This window comes from Callorhinus ursinus, unplaced genomic scaffold (assembly GCF_003265705.2).
Source record: "Callorhinus ursinus isolate GAN/ISIS: 27379988/994484 unplaced genomic scaffold, GSC_fseal_2.0 scaffold4, whole genome shotgun sequence".
Taxonomy (NCBI): Eukaryota; Metazoa; Chordata; class Mammalia; order Carnivora; family Otariidae; genus Callorhinus; species Callorhinus ursinus.
Window position 1 is genome coordinate 39,869,970 of NW_027397066.1, and position 15,948 is coordinate 39,885,917.

Here is a 15,948-nt window from a genome sequence, read left to right on the forward strand (position 1 = left end):
TGCTCTACTCCCTATGTCTGAGGTGTGTGCCAGTTGGTTTTTGGTTATAAGGAAATTTTATTTTATCTAAATTTCTTTTTTTTTGTTTAAGATAAGTTATTTATTTATTTGAGAGAGAGAGAGAGAGAGAGAGAGAGAGAGAATGAGAGATAGAAAGCACGAGAGGGAAGAGAGTCAGAGGGAGAAGCAGACTCCCCGCTGAGCAGGAAGCCCGATGCGGGACTCGATCCCGGGACTCCAGGATCATGACCTGAGCCGAAGGCAGTCGCCCAACCAACTGAGCCACCCAGGCGCCCGTGAAAGTCATTTCTGAAACTTCCCTTGGTCTTTGCCTCCCCACCGCTCACTCCATAGTATATAATCAATTGCCCCTCACAATCCCGGGGCGGCCCTTTCTGCCCACGGGTCCTGTCCTCATGCTTTAATAAAAACCACTTTTTGGCACCGAAGACTCTCAAGAACTCTTTCCTGGCCATGGGCTCTGAACCCCAACATTTCCACATCACAAGGGCTTTGAAGTCAGACGGAACTGGTTTTAAATTTCAGCTCTGACACCTACTAGCTGTGTGACCTCCAGCAAATTATTTAATTTCTCAGGGCTTCAGTTTCCTTCCTATAAAACAGGGATAATAATAGTACCTACCTCCTAGAGATGTTGGGAAAGAGTACATGGAATAATGCACATAAACTGCTAGACACAAAGCTTGACCCAAAGTGATCAATAAATGGTAGCTATTATTAGTAATAATAACAAGAATGACAATTATTATTATTTAGAACAAGGGGACCACATGAAGGGTGAATGAACTGTGACTCAGTGAAAGAGCCATGTCAGCCCTTGGATAATCAGCCCTGGGTCAAGTTTCATTAAGAGCAACTCAGGACACAACGCAGGGCCCCAAGTGATACTAAGAAAATTTAAATCAATAAATATGTTGAGTACCCACTGTGTGCCAGGCACTGCACGTACAATCATGAATAAGATACATATGGCTCTGACGTAAACTACCATGAAGACTATAACTTTGTATGATATTATTTTGGGGGTGGCGGTGAGGGAGGGTTTACTGAAGCTGCTTCATTACTTTCAGTGCTGAGCATACAAGAGAACAATGCCTGGGCCCAACTGTTGGAATGCTAAGAAGAAATGATGTGGGGAACAAAGGCAGAAGAAAAATTATTAAATTTCCTCACTACTTACAGCCCATTGACAAATCCTTGAAACGGGCAGAGTGACATTCCTCAAGTAACTCCGCTACCTCGATGATAATACTTCCTCAGGGCAAAGCCAGACCCCCAGGATTCTGTGAGTCTACTTAACATATAAAAATTCCTTTGGAAACCTCCTTTATCTCTACCCCCCAAGATACATGTTGGCAATCATCCTCCAAGCGCATGACCCACCAATATACATCTGAAGAGTCTCATGACTGAGTTTTTACTAAACAGTAATAAATGACCTTTTCCTAATAAGAGCTAGCCCCCTCAAGGTCCTGGAAACCTTGTTTCCAAAATACCTGGGAGGCTTACGCTATACCGAACCCTCTCCCAACTTGAAAGTATATAATGGGCCACTCCTCATGACCCTGGTGCAGCTCCTTCTGCCCACAGGTCCTGTCCCCGTGGTGGTTTCATAAAACCACTTTTTTGCACCAAAGATGTCTGGTCTCAAGAATTCTTTCTTGGCCACCGGCTTTGAACCCTAACATCTTTCCTACATCAGGAACAGAAGAACTACAATCACCTCCCCCAAAAAATGCCTTTGCATGAATTAGAAAAAGTATATCTTCCTTTAAAAACTTTACTTGCATCAAAAACTAATGATGTAATGTATGGTGATTAACATAACACAATAAAAAAATAAATAAATAAAAATAAAAACTTTACTTGCATCTTCCAACAACCTGTCACAGTAAATAAATCTTCTAGATCTACAATGTGAATGACATCTCAGAGTTTTACAGTACATAACCTGCACAACTGTACATGGTGGCCCTAGGCAGAGACACGGAAACTGGGCTGGGGACTAAGAGAGGTCAGGGTAGAGGGGTGGGGATGGAGTGTCTGGGAGTCCCATGGCCTTTGGAGACAGAGAATAACTTTTGCTGCACTATTTTCTATGGTAGCCACTTGCCACAAATAGCTATTGAGCACCTGAAATGTGGCTAGAGCAAATGAGGAACTGCAGTTTTAATTTTATTTAAATTTAATTTAAAATTTAAAACTGAAGCAGTATAAAATGTTTCTCCATTAACCGCAACTTTATTGTTTGGTAGGACTACATCTTACATTATCCACTGCACTGCATAAGACATTGCCTTGCCTTGCACTGTACTAGATCGTATTACTCATATTCAAGCTCCTGGTTGTTTCTGGCCTCCCATTAATAATCATTATATGATTACACAGTGAAATTATAATGTTTCTTATATATTGGGCTACACAAAATATATTATTAAAATAAATTTCACCTAGTATGTTTTGCTTGTTTCACATGGCCAGTAAGAACCTCCAAATCACAGAACATTTCTATTCAACAGTGCTACTATGAAGACATCTTAGGATCTTCAGGTTAAGGGGCTTGAAGTGATATCCAGAGAAACTGGCTGCTTTCACTTTGTTTGAAGCAGACTTTTATGTCTTCTTCTAGGTTGTCCAATTCTGTTTACCAGGACAGAAAATAATAAGAGGAGAGGAGCATTGCTCAGTGTGGATACTCAGCAGAGCTATAAGCATACCCTCTTGAGTCAGACAGTATTGTTCTCAACTTTGGCTCCACCACTGAGCCAAATTTCCCTGAATTTCCAAGCTTTAGGCTGGCTCTTCATCTGTAGAATGTTGGAAATAATCTTGCCCACTTCATTGGATTGTAGGGCGGGTTAAATGAGCTAATCCATGTAACAAGCCCCACTTGGAGCCTGGCACATCTTATGTGCTCAAAAACATTAACTATCGGGGGCAGGTGGTATATTATTTGGGAATAAAGAAGGTGCAAATGAATGGTCTCCCTGTATCATTGAGCTCCGCTTGCTGTGGTGTAAGTGGGCGCATCCCTCCTATGCATTTATCTCTCTGGACCAAAGAATTCAATGGGAGTATTTTACTCAATCTTCTCTGCCACCGATAGATATGTTTGCTTTTCTCTAAGTCCATTACATCTTTACAGTACATTGATGAAACTATCTTAGATGCTGAAACATGAAAATGGGTAAAATGACATTTCTGAATTATTTGTAACGACACCTAAGATCTAGTTAGTTCTCTTGTTCCAAGCTATACACTTAGTGAATCTCTTCAGTTAAGAGTCCACAATCATATCTGAATCTCTTTCTTTAGTAAAAAACTAGAAGGCAGGGGCATCTGGGTGGCTTAGTCAGTTAAGCATCTGCCTTCAGCTCAGGTCATGATCCCGGAGTCCCCAGAGAGAGACTCGCATCAGGCTCCCTGCTCAGTGAGGAGTCTGCTTCTCTCTCCTTCTGCCCCTCCCCCTGCTCTCGTGCTCTCTCTCACTCTCTCTCTCAAATAAATAAAAATCTTAAAAACAAAAAAACTAGAATGTCCATCTACATATACAGATAGATTAGTTTTACCTAAATGCATTCTTCACCACTGCATAGACTTGAGACCAGCAGTTTGGCTTTTAGCGTCCCAATATGTTCATGTTGACTGTAAACTTGGGACTTTACACTGTGTACTCCCTCTTCTACATAATTTTTTTTTAAAGATTTTATTTATTTATTTGACAGAGAGACAGCAAGAGAGGGAACACAAGCAGGGGAAGTGGGAGAGGGAGAAGCAGGCTTCCCGCCGAGCAGGGAGCCCGATGTGGGGCTCGATCCCGGCACTCTGGGATCATGACCTGAGCTGAAGGCAGACGCTTAACGACTAAGTCACCCAGGTGCCCCTACATCATTTATTTTTTAAAAAAAATAATAATAATTAGACTAGTTTACTCACATTTGTGTTCTAGGAAATGTCCATCTCTGGCTGCCTTTGTTCTGTTTTTACCCTCCCCCTATTGCTGATTTATAAAACATTTTTCCCAAACTCCCAGTGACTCAATCTATTTAACAGCCTTTGTGTGGAGTCTTTTCAAAGTTACTTTAAAAATCACAATTTATCTCTAACTTCCATGATTATTTAATGCTCTTTAAAAATGCCAGTGAATGTGTCAAACATGACTCCCGCTGACAAAGGAGTGGCCTATGCCTATCCCCCCGAAAGGTTGTATTTGCTTAAAAAGTGTAAAATCCGCTTTCCCAGCACACACACTCATGGCAGAATTTTAGATTCCACTTGTTCCACAAAGTTCAAGAAAAATGTCATAGACTGTACGTTCAATTTACCCTCTGATTCTCAGGAAGCTCTTATCCTCTGAGGCTCACCTTCCTCATCTGTAAAATGAGCATAATATAGATGTCCTTTGCTAAATAAAGCAAGTCATCTCATTATTCATGAACGTGTATAAAACACTCTGAAAAGCTCAAAGTCCTTTACAAGCATTAGGCCATGAATCTTTCTGAAGTGGACTGTTAATTATGTGTCATTATGGTTTGCTTAATAGGTGGAAAACCTGAGGCACGGGAACATAACACCAGTTAATAGCCGACTTAAAAATCTAGCCCAAGCTTTAAACATTAGACAGGAAGATGTCAAGGGGAAAATCTGAATAGGAATCCACTCTGCTCTGGTTCTTTATCAAGAACCGACATCAATGCAAAATTCCCTCACTTTGCTGGTTGTCCTGCCCCTCCTACTTCCTCTTCCGGTCCAAGTACAGGGAAATGGGTGGGAGGGTTGGAGTTCCCTGCGGGCTTATAATGCCTTCTCCTGCTTACACAAAGGTTCCTGAACCCTAGGCCAGGTACTGAGGTCAAATGTTGTTTCACAGATACTATAACAACCTCTCCACTTTTTGTTACTGATCCCTGGAAACTTTTCCTACCACGTCCAACAAAATGAAATGAGGCCATAGACATTACCAACCGGAACACAGCCTCTTGCAAATGGGACCTGTTGGATTACTCTAGCTTTATTATCTGGTCTACCACCTGGTACATAACATGGCCTGACTATGTCTTCACACAAAGTAGGTACTGTTGATCTAAAAGGTCAAAAAAGAGGATAATGGAAACTTTAGATAGCTTTATATAGCTAGTGAGCTTTTTCAAATTATTTCGTGTCCTTCTGACAATGATTACTAGAAACTAGAAATCCTTAATCCCGGAGTGGTATTTTGAGAAAAACTCCCCAAGAAAATAATCCCCAAAAGGGAACAAATGTATAACAACACTACTTACTTAAAAAAGAAAAGAACCCCAATTGTCCAACAATTGAGGACTGGTTCAAAATACTGGTTTTGTGTGTGTGTGTGTGTGTGTGTGTGTGTGTGTGTGTTTTGGTGCAAAATGGTAGTTTTATGACAGCACAGGGACAGGACCCGTGGGCAGGAAGAGCTGCTGCACGGGGTTGTGAGTGGTGGCTGATTATATACTATGGGGTTGGGGGAGGTAAGGAAAAGGGAGGTTTCTTTCTTTTTTTTTTTTTTAAACATCTTTTCTTTTTTCTTTTTTTTTTAAGATTTTTATTTATTTATCTGAGAGAGAGAACAAGCAGTGGGGAGGGGCAGAGGGAGAGGGAGAGAGGGAGAGAGGGAGAGAGAGAGAGAGAGAGAGAGAGAGAGATAAGCAGACTCCCTGCTGAGCAGGGCTTGATCCCAGGACCTGGAGATCATGACCAGAACTGAAATCAAGAGCCAGATGCTTAACCACCCAGGCACCCAAAGGGAGGTTTCAAAAGGATTTCCATATGCTAAAGAAGACTCACAGGCTACTGAGGCCTTGCCATTGTCAAGTTAAGGTTGTTTTTCCTTCTAGCAGTAAGATAGTTGGGAGCTTCCTGGAAGAATATCATATATTAACAAGACAATCAGCTAGCTACTAAAAATGATAATTAAATTAAAAATGTCTATATGAAATAATGAAACCCAAAGAACTTTATGCCTGAACTAATTATAATCTCAAGAAGTAATTGCATATATATAATATATAAAGTACATATATATTGCATATATATAAACATTACAGAACTTGGCAGTTACATAAACAGTTGCATGCAGTGCTCCTTAAGTAAATTATTTTCTAGAAATTTGCTAAAGATTTTTAACAAGTCAAATAATGATGAGATGACTGGGAGGGGGTTCACCAAGATTCTCTCTGGAAAGGTTTTGGGGTTGTTTTTAATTTCTTTGTAGGCTTCAGCATTGTCAACATTTTTTAACAATTAGCATATATGAGACAACTTTTTTTTTTGTCTAAATGATGTCAGGGAGAATCCACAGAGCACACCGAGAGTTGAGGAATCTCTGTGGCATCCAAGGATTTAGCCTTAGTCTAGGTGAGGTAGGAGGATGCGTCACCAGCTCTGAGCCCAAAACCCTCTTTCAGCTACGACTCCAGAACCTATGAACAAGAATTCTTTAATGCAGTGCTTCTATAACTGGTTTAAATGTGTGACAAATAAGTTGACAATCTTTTAAAAAAAATTAAAAAGCATTCACACCTAAATTTATGTCTTATTCATTTGTAACTCAGTTAAATTGTATTTCTTCTTATCTGCATGGCTAAAGGATCAGACATTTTTATCAGTCAAGGCAGGAAAATAAAAAAGAAAGCCAACCACCTTCTATGAAACAAAAATAACCACAATGGTAAAAACCAACTTCGCTGCACACTTAAATTATATCCGCAGAAAAATAAACCTTGAAATCACTCCTTTGTAGGGAAAAAAAAAAAAAAGCCAAGACTTAGGGGAGCCTGGGTGGCTCAGTCGGTTAACTGTCAGACTCTCTCTCTCTTTTTAAGATTTATTTATTTGAGGGAGAGAGGACAGAGAGAGAGACAGAGCACAGCACGAGTGGGTGAAGGGCAGAGGGAGAAGCAGACTCCCTGCTGAGCAAGGAGTCCAATCCAGAAATCAATCCCAGGACGCTGGGATCATGACCTGAGCCAAAAGCAGATGCTTAACCAACTGAGCCACGCAGGCGCCTTGAGTGTCTGACTCCTGATTTCGGCTCAGGTCCTGATCTCTGTGAGTTGAGGGGGGGATTGAGCCCCATGTTGGGCTCCCACTCAGTGGGGAGTCTGCTTCTCTACCCTTCATACTCCCTCTGCCCCTCCCCCCCACTCATGTGCTATCTCCCTCTCTCTAAGATAAATAAATAAATCTCAAAAAAAAAAAAAAGCTACAATTTCACTTTTGGGGCAGTCATGTGGAGATTCCACATGCTGTGGCTGAAACATAATATCGGGGGATACATGTGGACATGAGAGTTTCCAAGGAAATAATAACAGAAAGACATTGTTGGAACTCTATTCAGGATAAAGAAAAGTTAAAATCTTTTCCTATGAAATCAGGCTAGAACTTCACAAAAATTAAAAATAAATGAAGGAGGATATTTGACAGAGAGTTCTACGTTAGAAATATCTCATATAGCAAAAGACAATTTAAAATCTGTCACTTTGATACTCTGTAGCTAATCATTTCAAAAGCTTTTAACTTTCAAAAATAAATTACATGTAGTCCCAAAAGGAAATATATATACACTGCTGAAATCCAAAGAGATCTTCCTCCTTTATAAATGTACAACTCACCCGTCTAGACAACCTAATCAGCACATACTTCCCTCCCTCCTCCAAAAGCCACTCTTCTTAGCCATAAAAACCAAGACAATCACAACACTGTGCTAAGAGAAAATACACAGGTGGGGGGAAAAAATAGTAGTAGTAGTAGTAGTCGTAATCTGTGTTGTCCTTTTAAGAATGTTATCAATGGGGGCGCCTGGGTGGCTCAGTCATTAAGCGTCAGCCTTCGGCTCAGGTCATGATCCCAGGGGGGTCCCATGATCCCATGGGGCTCCCTGCTCCACGGGAAGCCTGCTTCTCCCCCTCCCACTCCCCCTGTTGTGTTCCCTCTCTCACTGTCAAATAAATAAATAAAATCTTAAAAAAAAAAAAAAGAATGTTATCAATGAGGGGTGCCTGGCTGGCTTGGTCAGTGAAACATGTGACTCGGGGTTGTGAGCTCAAGCCCCACGTTGAGTGTAGAGATTACTTAAAAAATAAAATCTTTAAGAAAAAAAAAAGAATGTTATCAGTGAGAACTATTTCTAAGTAATACCAAGAAACAATGCACTTGGGAAAACTTAAATTGAATGTTTCAGTCTATACAGCAAAAGTGAAGTGAAAGTCTCGTCAAGAATTTAATAAATTTAGGCTATTGGGTTCAACTTGGATAACTATGACCAAATATCTTTTTGTCCTAACTGCCAAATGTCCACAATTATCTGGAAAATTCATTCAGTACATTCACCAAGTATTTATTAGGCATTGCACTCTTCCCTAGGAGAGTTTACATTGCAGCTGAGAAAACAAAAAGAACTTAGGTGAAGCACTTAGCACATTAGAGAAAAACATACTGCATGGAAAGCGAGGCTGCAATGGCTTCAAAGATTCTATTTAGAAAAGGGAAGGATGGCCATGGACGGAAGAATGAGCACTTCAGGTATTCCCACTGGCCAAGTTTCTGTTCACAATGGTACCTGGCGGGTTCCAGCGGAATAAGTGTTTTCTACCCATCTTCTCATTTGCTGTCATCCCCCAGGGAGCAAGTCCCTCCTGCACCACTCCAATGTAGCAACTGCCAGCACTGGTGTTTTCTGCTTTCTGTCCTCCCAATGCATAGGCATCACGTTGGGAGTACAGAGCTTTGCTTTTTCCACACAGATAAGATGGTTTGGGAACAATGCTCTCCCTCCTTCCGTGGAAGCTGACTCTCCTCATTCGTCTGTGTGTAAGCAAAAAGTCCTGTTGACATTGCCAAGCGACTGGCATAGAGAGCGGCAAGATCACACTGAATTAAAGAAGCCTAAGGATTGATTCAATTGGTAAAACGAGGTTGGGAAAGTTGTGATCATCCACGAGGCCTTGGATAGATCAGTCATCTCTGCTCAGCACAGCCAGAAACAGGAACTTGGTGCACATTCCAAGAAAGACATGAGCTTTGAAACAGGAAGTGAGGATGCTTCTGCTGGTAAGGAAATTGTGTGATGAACTGGTCTCCAGAAGGAAATAGTGATAACTTCCATTAAGGCCACAACGCCACCAACAACAGCAGGCCTGCCTTTCAGATTTAAATATTAGAATTACTATCGATGAGTTTCACTGAATTTAAGACAGTCAGAGGCCAAGGTGATGGAATGAGTCCTCCTCGACACAGTGAACCAGAGAAACAGGAACAAGGGCTCTATGACCAGTAAGCTACGTTATCACCCACGCTAGGGCTAGAGGTTTTGCCTCCCACAACAAGTGTAATTAGTTGGTAGTGGATGCTTAAAGTGGTAGAAGAAATCTGAGGTCCAAACTGGGTTCAGGGAGAGAATATGCCTGGACTGGTCCAAGAAGGTTATTGTTGGTAAAGGCAGGAAAACAGCAGTAGAGTGCCATGGCTGAAGCTCAATGGGCTCTCAGTGGAGGTTCGTTAAGGTACCAATGGCAGATTGAACAAAACTTTCTACCTTCTCTCCCTCCTGAAAGGCCAAGAAAATAACAACAAAGGATTTTTTTTCTTTAATGTATGAACCCAACAAGGATGGAGAGAATGGAAGAAGAGAAAATAGGAAAACATTTTGGTGGGGTGAGGGGAAGACAAGAAACAACCTCATTAATACCATGGAATCTCCAAAATGCTACATAATTAAAGGCAGTTAGACCCTCTGCGGGGAGAGGGGAAAGCAAAAATAAAGAGGGCTGAAAGCTTCTTTAAAAGGCAGTTGGAGGGGCACCTGCGTGGCTCAGCTGGTTGAGCATCTGCCTTTGGCTCAGGTCATGATCCCGGGGTCCTGGGATCGAGCCCCACATCGAGCCCCGCATCGGGCTCCCTGCTCCACGGGTAGCCTGCTTCTCCCTCTCCCACTCCCCCTTGCTTGTGTTCCCTCTCTCACTGTGTCTCTCTCTGTCAAATAAATAAATAAAATCTTTAAAAAAAATAAATAAAAGGCAGTTGGATGTCCCAGATCCCTTCAGCCATTCTGAGCAGGTAGGTGATAATCCCCTCCCTATCCTTGCAAAAACACCTGGAGTTTCTTCCCCACCTCCTCTCCAAAAGAGGGTCTCTGGAATGGGGTACATCAGGCTCAGGTGTTGTACTGGAAACACCATGGAAGGGTTTTATGAACATGTGGATGCTGAGACTTCCAGCCTTCTCCTCTACCTCCCTCCCAGATCACTGGCAGCCAGGCTCTCCGCCACCATCCAGGAAAAAGAGAAGAGCCTTTTCTGAGGACTCTCCGTGGCCCAAGAGGTAATGACATCAGAGCTTCTACAAATATAAGCCCCAACCAGATCACCAGACAGTGACATTTCCAGTCAACAAGCCCACACACATCTTCACCTTTTAACACCCCACTCAAATGTGAGCAGACAACAGAGTACACGGTATCAGAAATAGGAGGCAAACCTCTAACATGAATGATCCAGACCCAAACTAATAGACAAAAGCAACTTGGGGAAACGGAGTCTGTGATGGAAGGATTAAACTTTCCAAAAAAGTTTGTCCTCAGAGAGATAAGACAGATAAGCACTGAAACCATAAAACAGAAGCAAGAAATAGATATTGAAGGGGCCAAGAGCAGACAACCTCAAAATGCGTCACTTTGGCATGCTGATTATTCTAGATAAAAGTTACTGAAGAGACAGCCGATGCAAGAAGGACACTCAGACCCTCTTCTGTCTCCTGAAAGCAGGAAATAAATCTCCCATGTGAAAGATGCCCTCCCTGTACCAGGAGGTAAAAAGACATCCCCTATGGCCAGAGATGGGAAATTTAGAGCCAAGAAGGTTGTATAAACAACCCTTGTTACTTTTTATTCATTTACTACCACAGCCCAAATTCTGTTTAGAACTCTTTACTAATTGAAGTTCCCAAAATGTTCTGTGTCCTGTCAATTCTTCACAGATTTATTGTTTCTTTGTCTAAAAAAATATAAAAACTGCCTGCTTTAATCATTTCTTTCGGACCCAATTTCATAATTGGGCCTCTGTGCGCTTGGAATAAAACTGTTTTTCCCCTGTTAATCTGTCTCATTTAAATTTAATTCTTAGTCCGGCTAGAAGATCTTGAGGGCAGAGGAGAATTTTTCCTTTCCTTCAATATACCACACACATACACACACACACACACATTCAGAAAACAAAAAGAGCTTTTAATTTAAAATAATTAGAAATGTGATACTTATTAAAAATTCAGTGGAAGGGCTAGATGATAAAATTGAGAAAATCTCCCCAAAAGCAGAACCAAGAAATAGAGAGAAATTAGGAGAGAAAATATTTAAGAAAATTAGGGGCTCAGTATCTAATATATGAACAATAAGAGTTTCTGAAAGAAACATCACAGGGTGCCTGGGTGGCTCAGTTGGTTAAGTGGCTGCCTTCAGCTCAGGTCATGATCGTGGGGTCCTGGGATCGAGTCCTGCATCACATCAAGCTTCCTGCTCAGCGGGGAGTCTTGCTGCTCCCTCTGCCTCTGCCTCTCCCCTCTGCCCCTCCCCCCGCTTGTGCTCTTTCTCGCTCGCTCGCTCTCTCTCTCAAATAAATAAATAAAATCTTAAAAAAAAAAAGAAAGAAACATCACAGAAAATGGAGAGGAGGAAATTATCAATGAGTCAATTCAAAAAAATTTCCCAAACTGAGGGATCTAAGTTTCGGGATTCAAAGAACCCAGCACAATGGATGAAAGCAGATCCATACCAAGGTACAGCATCATGAAATTTCAGGATCATGGAGACAAAGAGAAAATTCTATAAATTTCCATAAAGGACTCAGGAGGCTTGTAAACTGTGCATAAATTACAGGCAAAATTTGAGGAATCAGAACAGTTCTGAATTTCTTAAAAGCAACACCACAACCTAGAAGGCAATGAATCAATGCCTTTAAAATTTCCATCCTAAAATTCTCAACAGTCAATTGCCGGTGGAAAACAACTATTTCCAGGCATTCACTGCCTCAAAAAAATGCATATCCCATGCATCTTTTTCCAAAAAGCTCCTTGAAGATTGTTCTACCAAAACAACGGAGTTCACCAAGATGGAGGAAGACATGTGCTTAACAAGAGCTCCAATACAGGAGAGAAACGATGGGGATCCCCAGGATGATGCTGAAGGTCTTCAGGGTGACAACTGGTCCCCATGTGTAGGGCAACTGGTCCAGATTAGGGCAAGGCGGGAGACTCAAGGACAACTTCTTCAGGAAAATGAAACTGACAATACCCCACGCATTTGAGGCAAGTTTTAGAAATCTGGCCAAGAGTTTTGGGTCAAATTAATGATGAGGACATACAAAACTAAATAAATGAACAAACAACTATTAATGCCAAAGAAAACAAAAAGTTGTGCTTGGCTTAGCTCTGCATATTGATCTAACCAAAATTACTGCTTAACTACTGCAAAGATGGGAAAATAAGGACGCTGTGGGTAGAGATGGGGGTGAGAGAAATAAAGGGAGCCACGTCACCACCTTCCACAGTGGGGAGTCGAGAGATAATGCTTCAAACTGCAAAATTCAAGAAGTAGCAACTATAAGCAACAAATACCAAGATGAGCAGCTCAAAGAATTACAAATGGTTGTTTCTGAAGAGAGAGAGATGTAATTTAGATTAAAAGTTTAAAAATTGGGCGCCTGGGTGGCTCAGATGGTTAAGCGTCTGCTTTCGGCTCAGGTCATGATCCCAGGGTTCTGGGATCGAGTCCCGCATCGGGCTCCCTGCTCCTTGGGAGCCTGCTTCTCCCTCTGCCTCTCTCTCTCTCTGTCTCTCATGAATAAATAAATAAAATCTTTAAAAAAAATTAAAAAAAAATAAAAGTTTAAAAATTAAAACAAACAAACAGGGCGCCTGGGTGGCTCAGTTGGTTAAGCGACTGCCTTCGGCTCAGGTCATGATCCTGGAGTCCCGGGATCGAGTCCCGCATCGGGCTCCCCGCTCAGTGGGGAGTCTGCTTCTCCCTCTGACCCTCTTCCCTCTCGTGCTCTCTATCTCTCATTCTCTCTCTCTCTCTCTCTCTCAAATAAATAAATAAAATTTAAAAAAAAAAACAAACAAACAAACACACACATGTTGACTTCTATGCCCAGGCATTTTTACATTTATTTGCTTTTGCTTTGTCTCCCCAATAACAATTTGACAAAATTCCACCCTTGTTTTTCCCAAACAAAAGAAAATGTAATTTTCTACATCTAGTCCACAGTAGCTATGGCCATCGGAGCTCTGAGCAGCCAAACGTGGTGGGAAAGGTAATAGTTATAACCCAACGCAAGGAAGGACTGGTTGAGCTAGGGCAGAAACAAATAGGTTGAGACAACTACTAAGCCCCTCTCTTCTGGGATTCTTTCCAACAAAGCTATCCTCATGGCATAATCACATGGTACAGGATAATCTTACAGTTGCCAACAACCATGAGCCAATTTCACTCCTGTCTAACAGACCCAAATGTCCCTCTTCATGACATGAATCTAACCAAAGCAGCTGGCCCCTAAAACAATTGATCTGAGTTCAACTTCACTCCTCTTTACCTCTGTAGAGTGAGTAACAGGAGAGAATAAGGGCTCTGACGCAAGTGGCCCTCTCCTCAACAGATATTTACTAAGCATCCACGGGGGACCCAGCACTAGGCTAAGGGTCAACGCCCCTGTGCCAGCTATGTGGACCTAGCCTGTCCTGAACAATAAGTTGATTCCCCCTAAGGGTGAGAATCCAGGGAGGGGTGGAGTCGGGGTAGAAGCCACAAAACTGGAAGAGCTGGGGCAGGGAGAGAAGGCACCAACTGGGCCAACCTGGAGGAACCTGTAAGCAGAGGTGTGATTGGAGGCCCAAGGCTCGGGCTCCTACCACTCTGGATATGCAGAGGAATGCAGGGAGACCAGCAATTCTTCCCCAAGCATAAAAGTAGCCAGACACTGCCCACAACCCTTCCAACCACCCTGTCAAGTGTCAACTTTACAGAGCAAAAGTTACCATTCTCTGAGCTTTACCACGGTTGGAGAAAATACTGCCCCTGCCCTTGAGTGAGTAGCTGCTGAGAAAACATGATGACTGTCTTAGTATACAGAATTAAGTAAAGCAGGTTGAAAGTGCTAGAGCACACATTAATATTCTATATTTTCTATTTGGGAAGATGTGAGAATTTTAGTTCAAGGACCTATGTGGAGCAAAGGTTTTGCCTACTAGAGCACAGCACTGATTTGCATGTGTCTACAACACTTGCCCTATACAGTCCCCAAAACCAAAACATATACACCCTTGGGGGAAGAATCAAACTCATTAACATAAATACATTGCAGTAAGCATCATGAATTGGCAAGAGTAGTACTACATTGATCAGATTAATTGTAGTACGGGGAAAGTAGAGGTCTTTCCTAAACACTGAAAATGTAACTGAACTAAAAAATACTTTCCAAAGCAAAATAAGAAAATTACAACATACTTTCTTTTCTCCATATAAATCATGATATTCCATACTACATGTGATTCTTGCTGACTGAGCTACCAGTGTCACAAACCAACCTGTTAAATCCTAAACTTAGGGCGCCTAGGTGGCTCAGTTGGTTAAGCGACTGCCTTCGGCTCAGGTCATGATCCTGGAGTCTCGGGATCGAGTCCCGCATCAGGCTCCCTGCTTAGCGGGGAGTCTGCTTCTCCCTCTGACCCTCTTCCCTCTCGTGCTCTCTCTCTCTCTCATTCTCTCTCTCTCAAATAAACAAATAAAATCTTAAAAAAAAAAATCCTAAACTTAATTGGAAAACCACTGGTTTGTTGAGGTTGTTTCTTCCTCCTCAGCTCTTTAGGGGAGAATCATCTCAAAGAGAGTAAATCCTTGGAATTTCCTAAAAGGAAAATGGGCACTCGCTGGAAAAATACAGGGTATATACTCAAAACACTTGACTATTTTGGATAACCTTCAAACCCACTTAGCCACCGGCTCATCCTGTTGTTCCCAACCCTTCTAATCAAGTATTCCAGTTTCCAAAGAATGGCAATAGATGAGACTGTTTCCGAACCTGGTACACAGAAATGTATTATTATTCTTCCATGGGGGGAAAAAATCAGATCAAAAGCAAATTTAGGATCCAAGAAAAAGTGCACACTCCGGATCAAGGTCTAGTTTTTCCAATACATGTATTCACCGAACCGCTGTTTTCAAGATTCAGACTATTTCCCAGATTTAAAAAAAAAAAAAAAAAAAAAATGTGAAGTTGGTGGGGTGAGGCACTCGGACACTGAGAACTGTGTAATGTCTCTGTCGATTGTGCCAACTTTCAATCGAGACTACGCTGCCGCCCAATCAGACTGGAGGAACCAACCTGGCCGCACCGCTGGGAAGTGACCCCAACGCTGAACCTGGCGCGGGGCGGCTTCAGCCCCGGGACCCAAAGGGAAAGGAGGCGGGTGCTCCTCGGGAGAGGCCAGCGCCTGAACTCGAGAGGCGGAGAGGCGGCGGCCTCCGGGAAGCCGCAGCTACGCGGCAGCGCGCACCTGTCCCTTCTTCCTGGACCGGAGTGGACCGGATCCCTCACCTGCCTTGGCGCGCCCGCGCTCACCGCGCCGCGTTGGGGAGAAAATCTTCCTCATCCCAGGAAGGTCTGTCTCTGGGCTTGCGAGAGCCACCTCTCGCCTCGCACCCGTCCTGACCCTTTCCTGCCCGGATTCCCGCAGTCCCGGGGCCGCCCCTGCTGACCCGCGGCATCCTTACCTGGCTGGAGCGCGCAGGGTACGCGGAGCCGCGGACAGTGTGAAGTCCCGCGGGCCCCGCCGAGTTGGGAGCCTGGAGCCCGCAGGCCCCGCCCCCGGCCGCCCCGGCCCGCCCTGCCCCACTCGCTCCGCCCCCGCTCGCTTCTGCCC

At 42.9% G+C, this 15,948-nt stretch overlaps 1 protein-coding gene across 2 annotated transcripts in view; it reads right to left on the bottom strand.

The window, feature by feature from the left end:
- The window catches only part of TEC (tec protein tyrosine kinase), a 143,002-nt gene extending 127,124 nt beyond the window's left edge, over positions 1 to 15,878 (bottom strand). The window contains exon 1 of one of the 2 annotated variants that reach the window (XM_025886920.2): positions 15,800 to 15,878. The gene's annotated coding sequence lies outside the window, so the exon portion shown is untranslated. The remainder of the gene's footprint in view (positions 1 to 15,799) is intronic. The other variant, XM_025886918.2, reaches the window with a different exon arrangement.
- Positions 15,879 to 15,948: the final 70 nt, after the last annotated feature.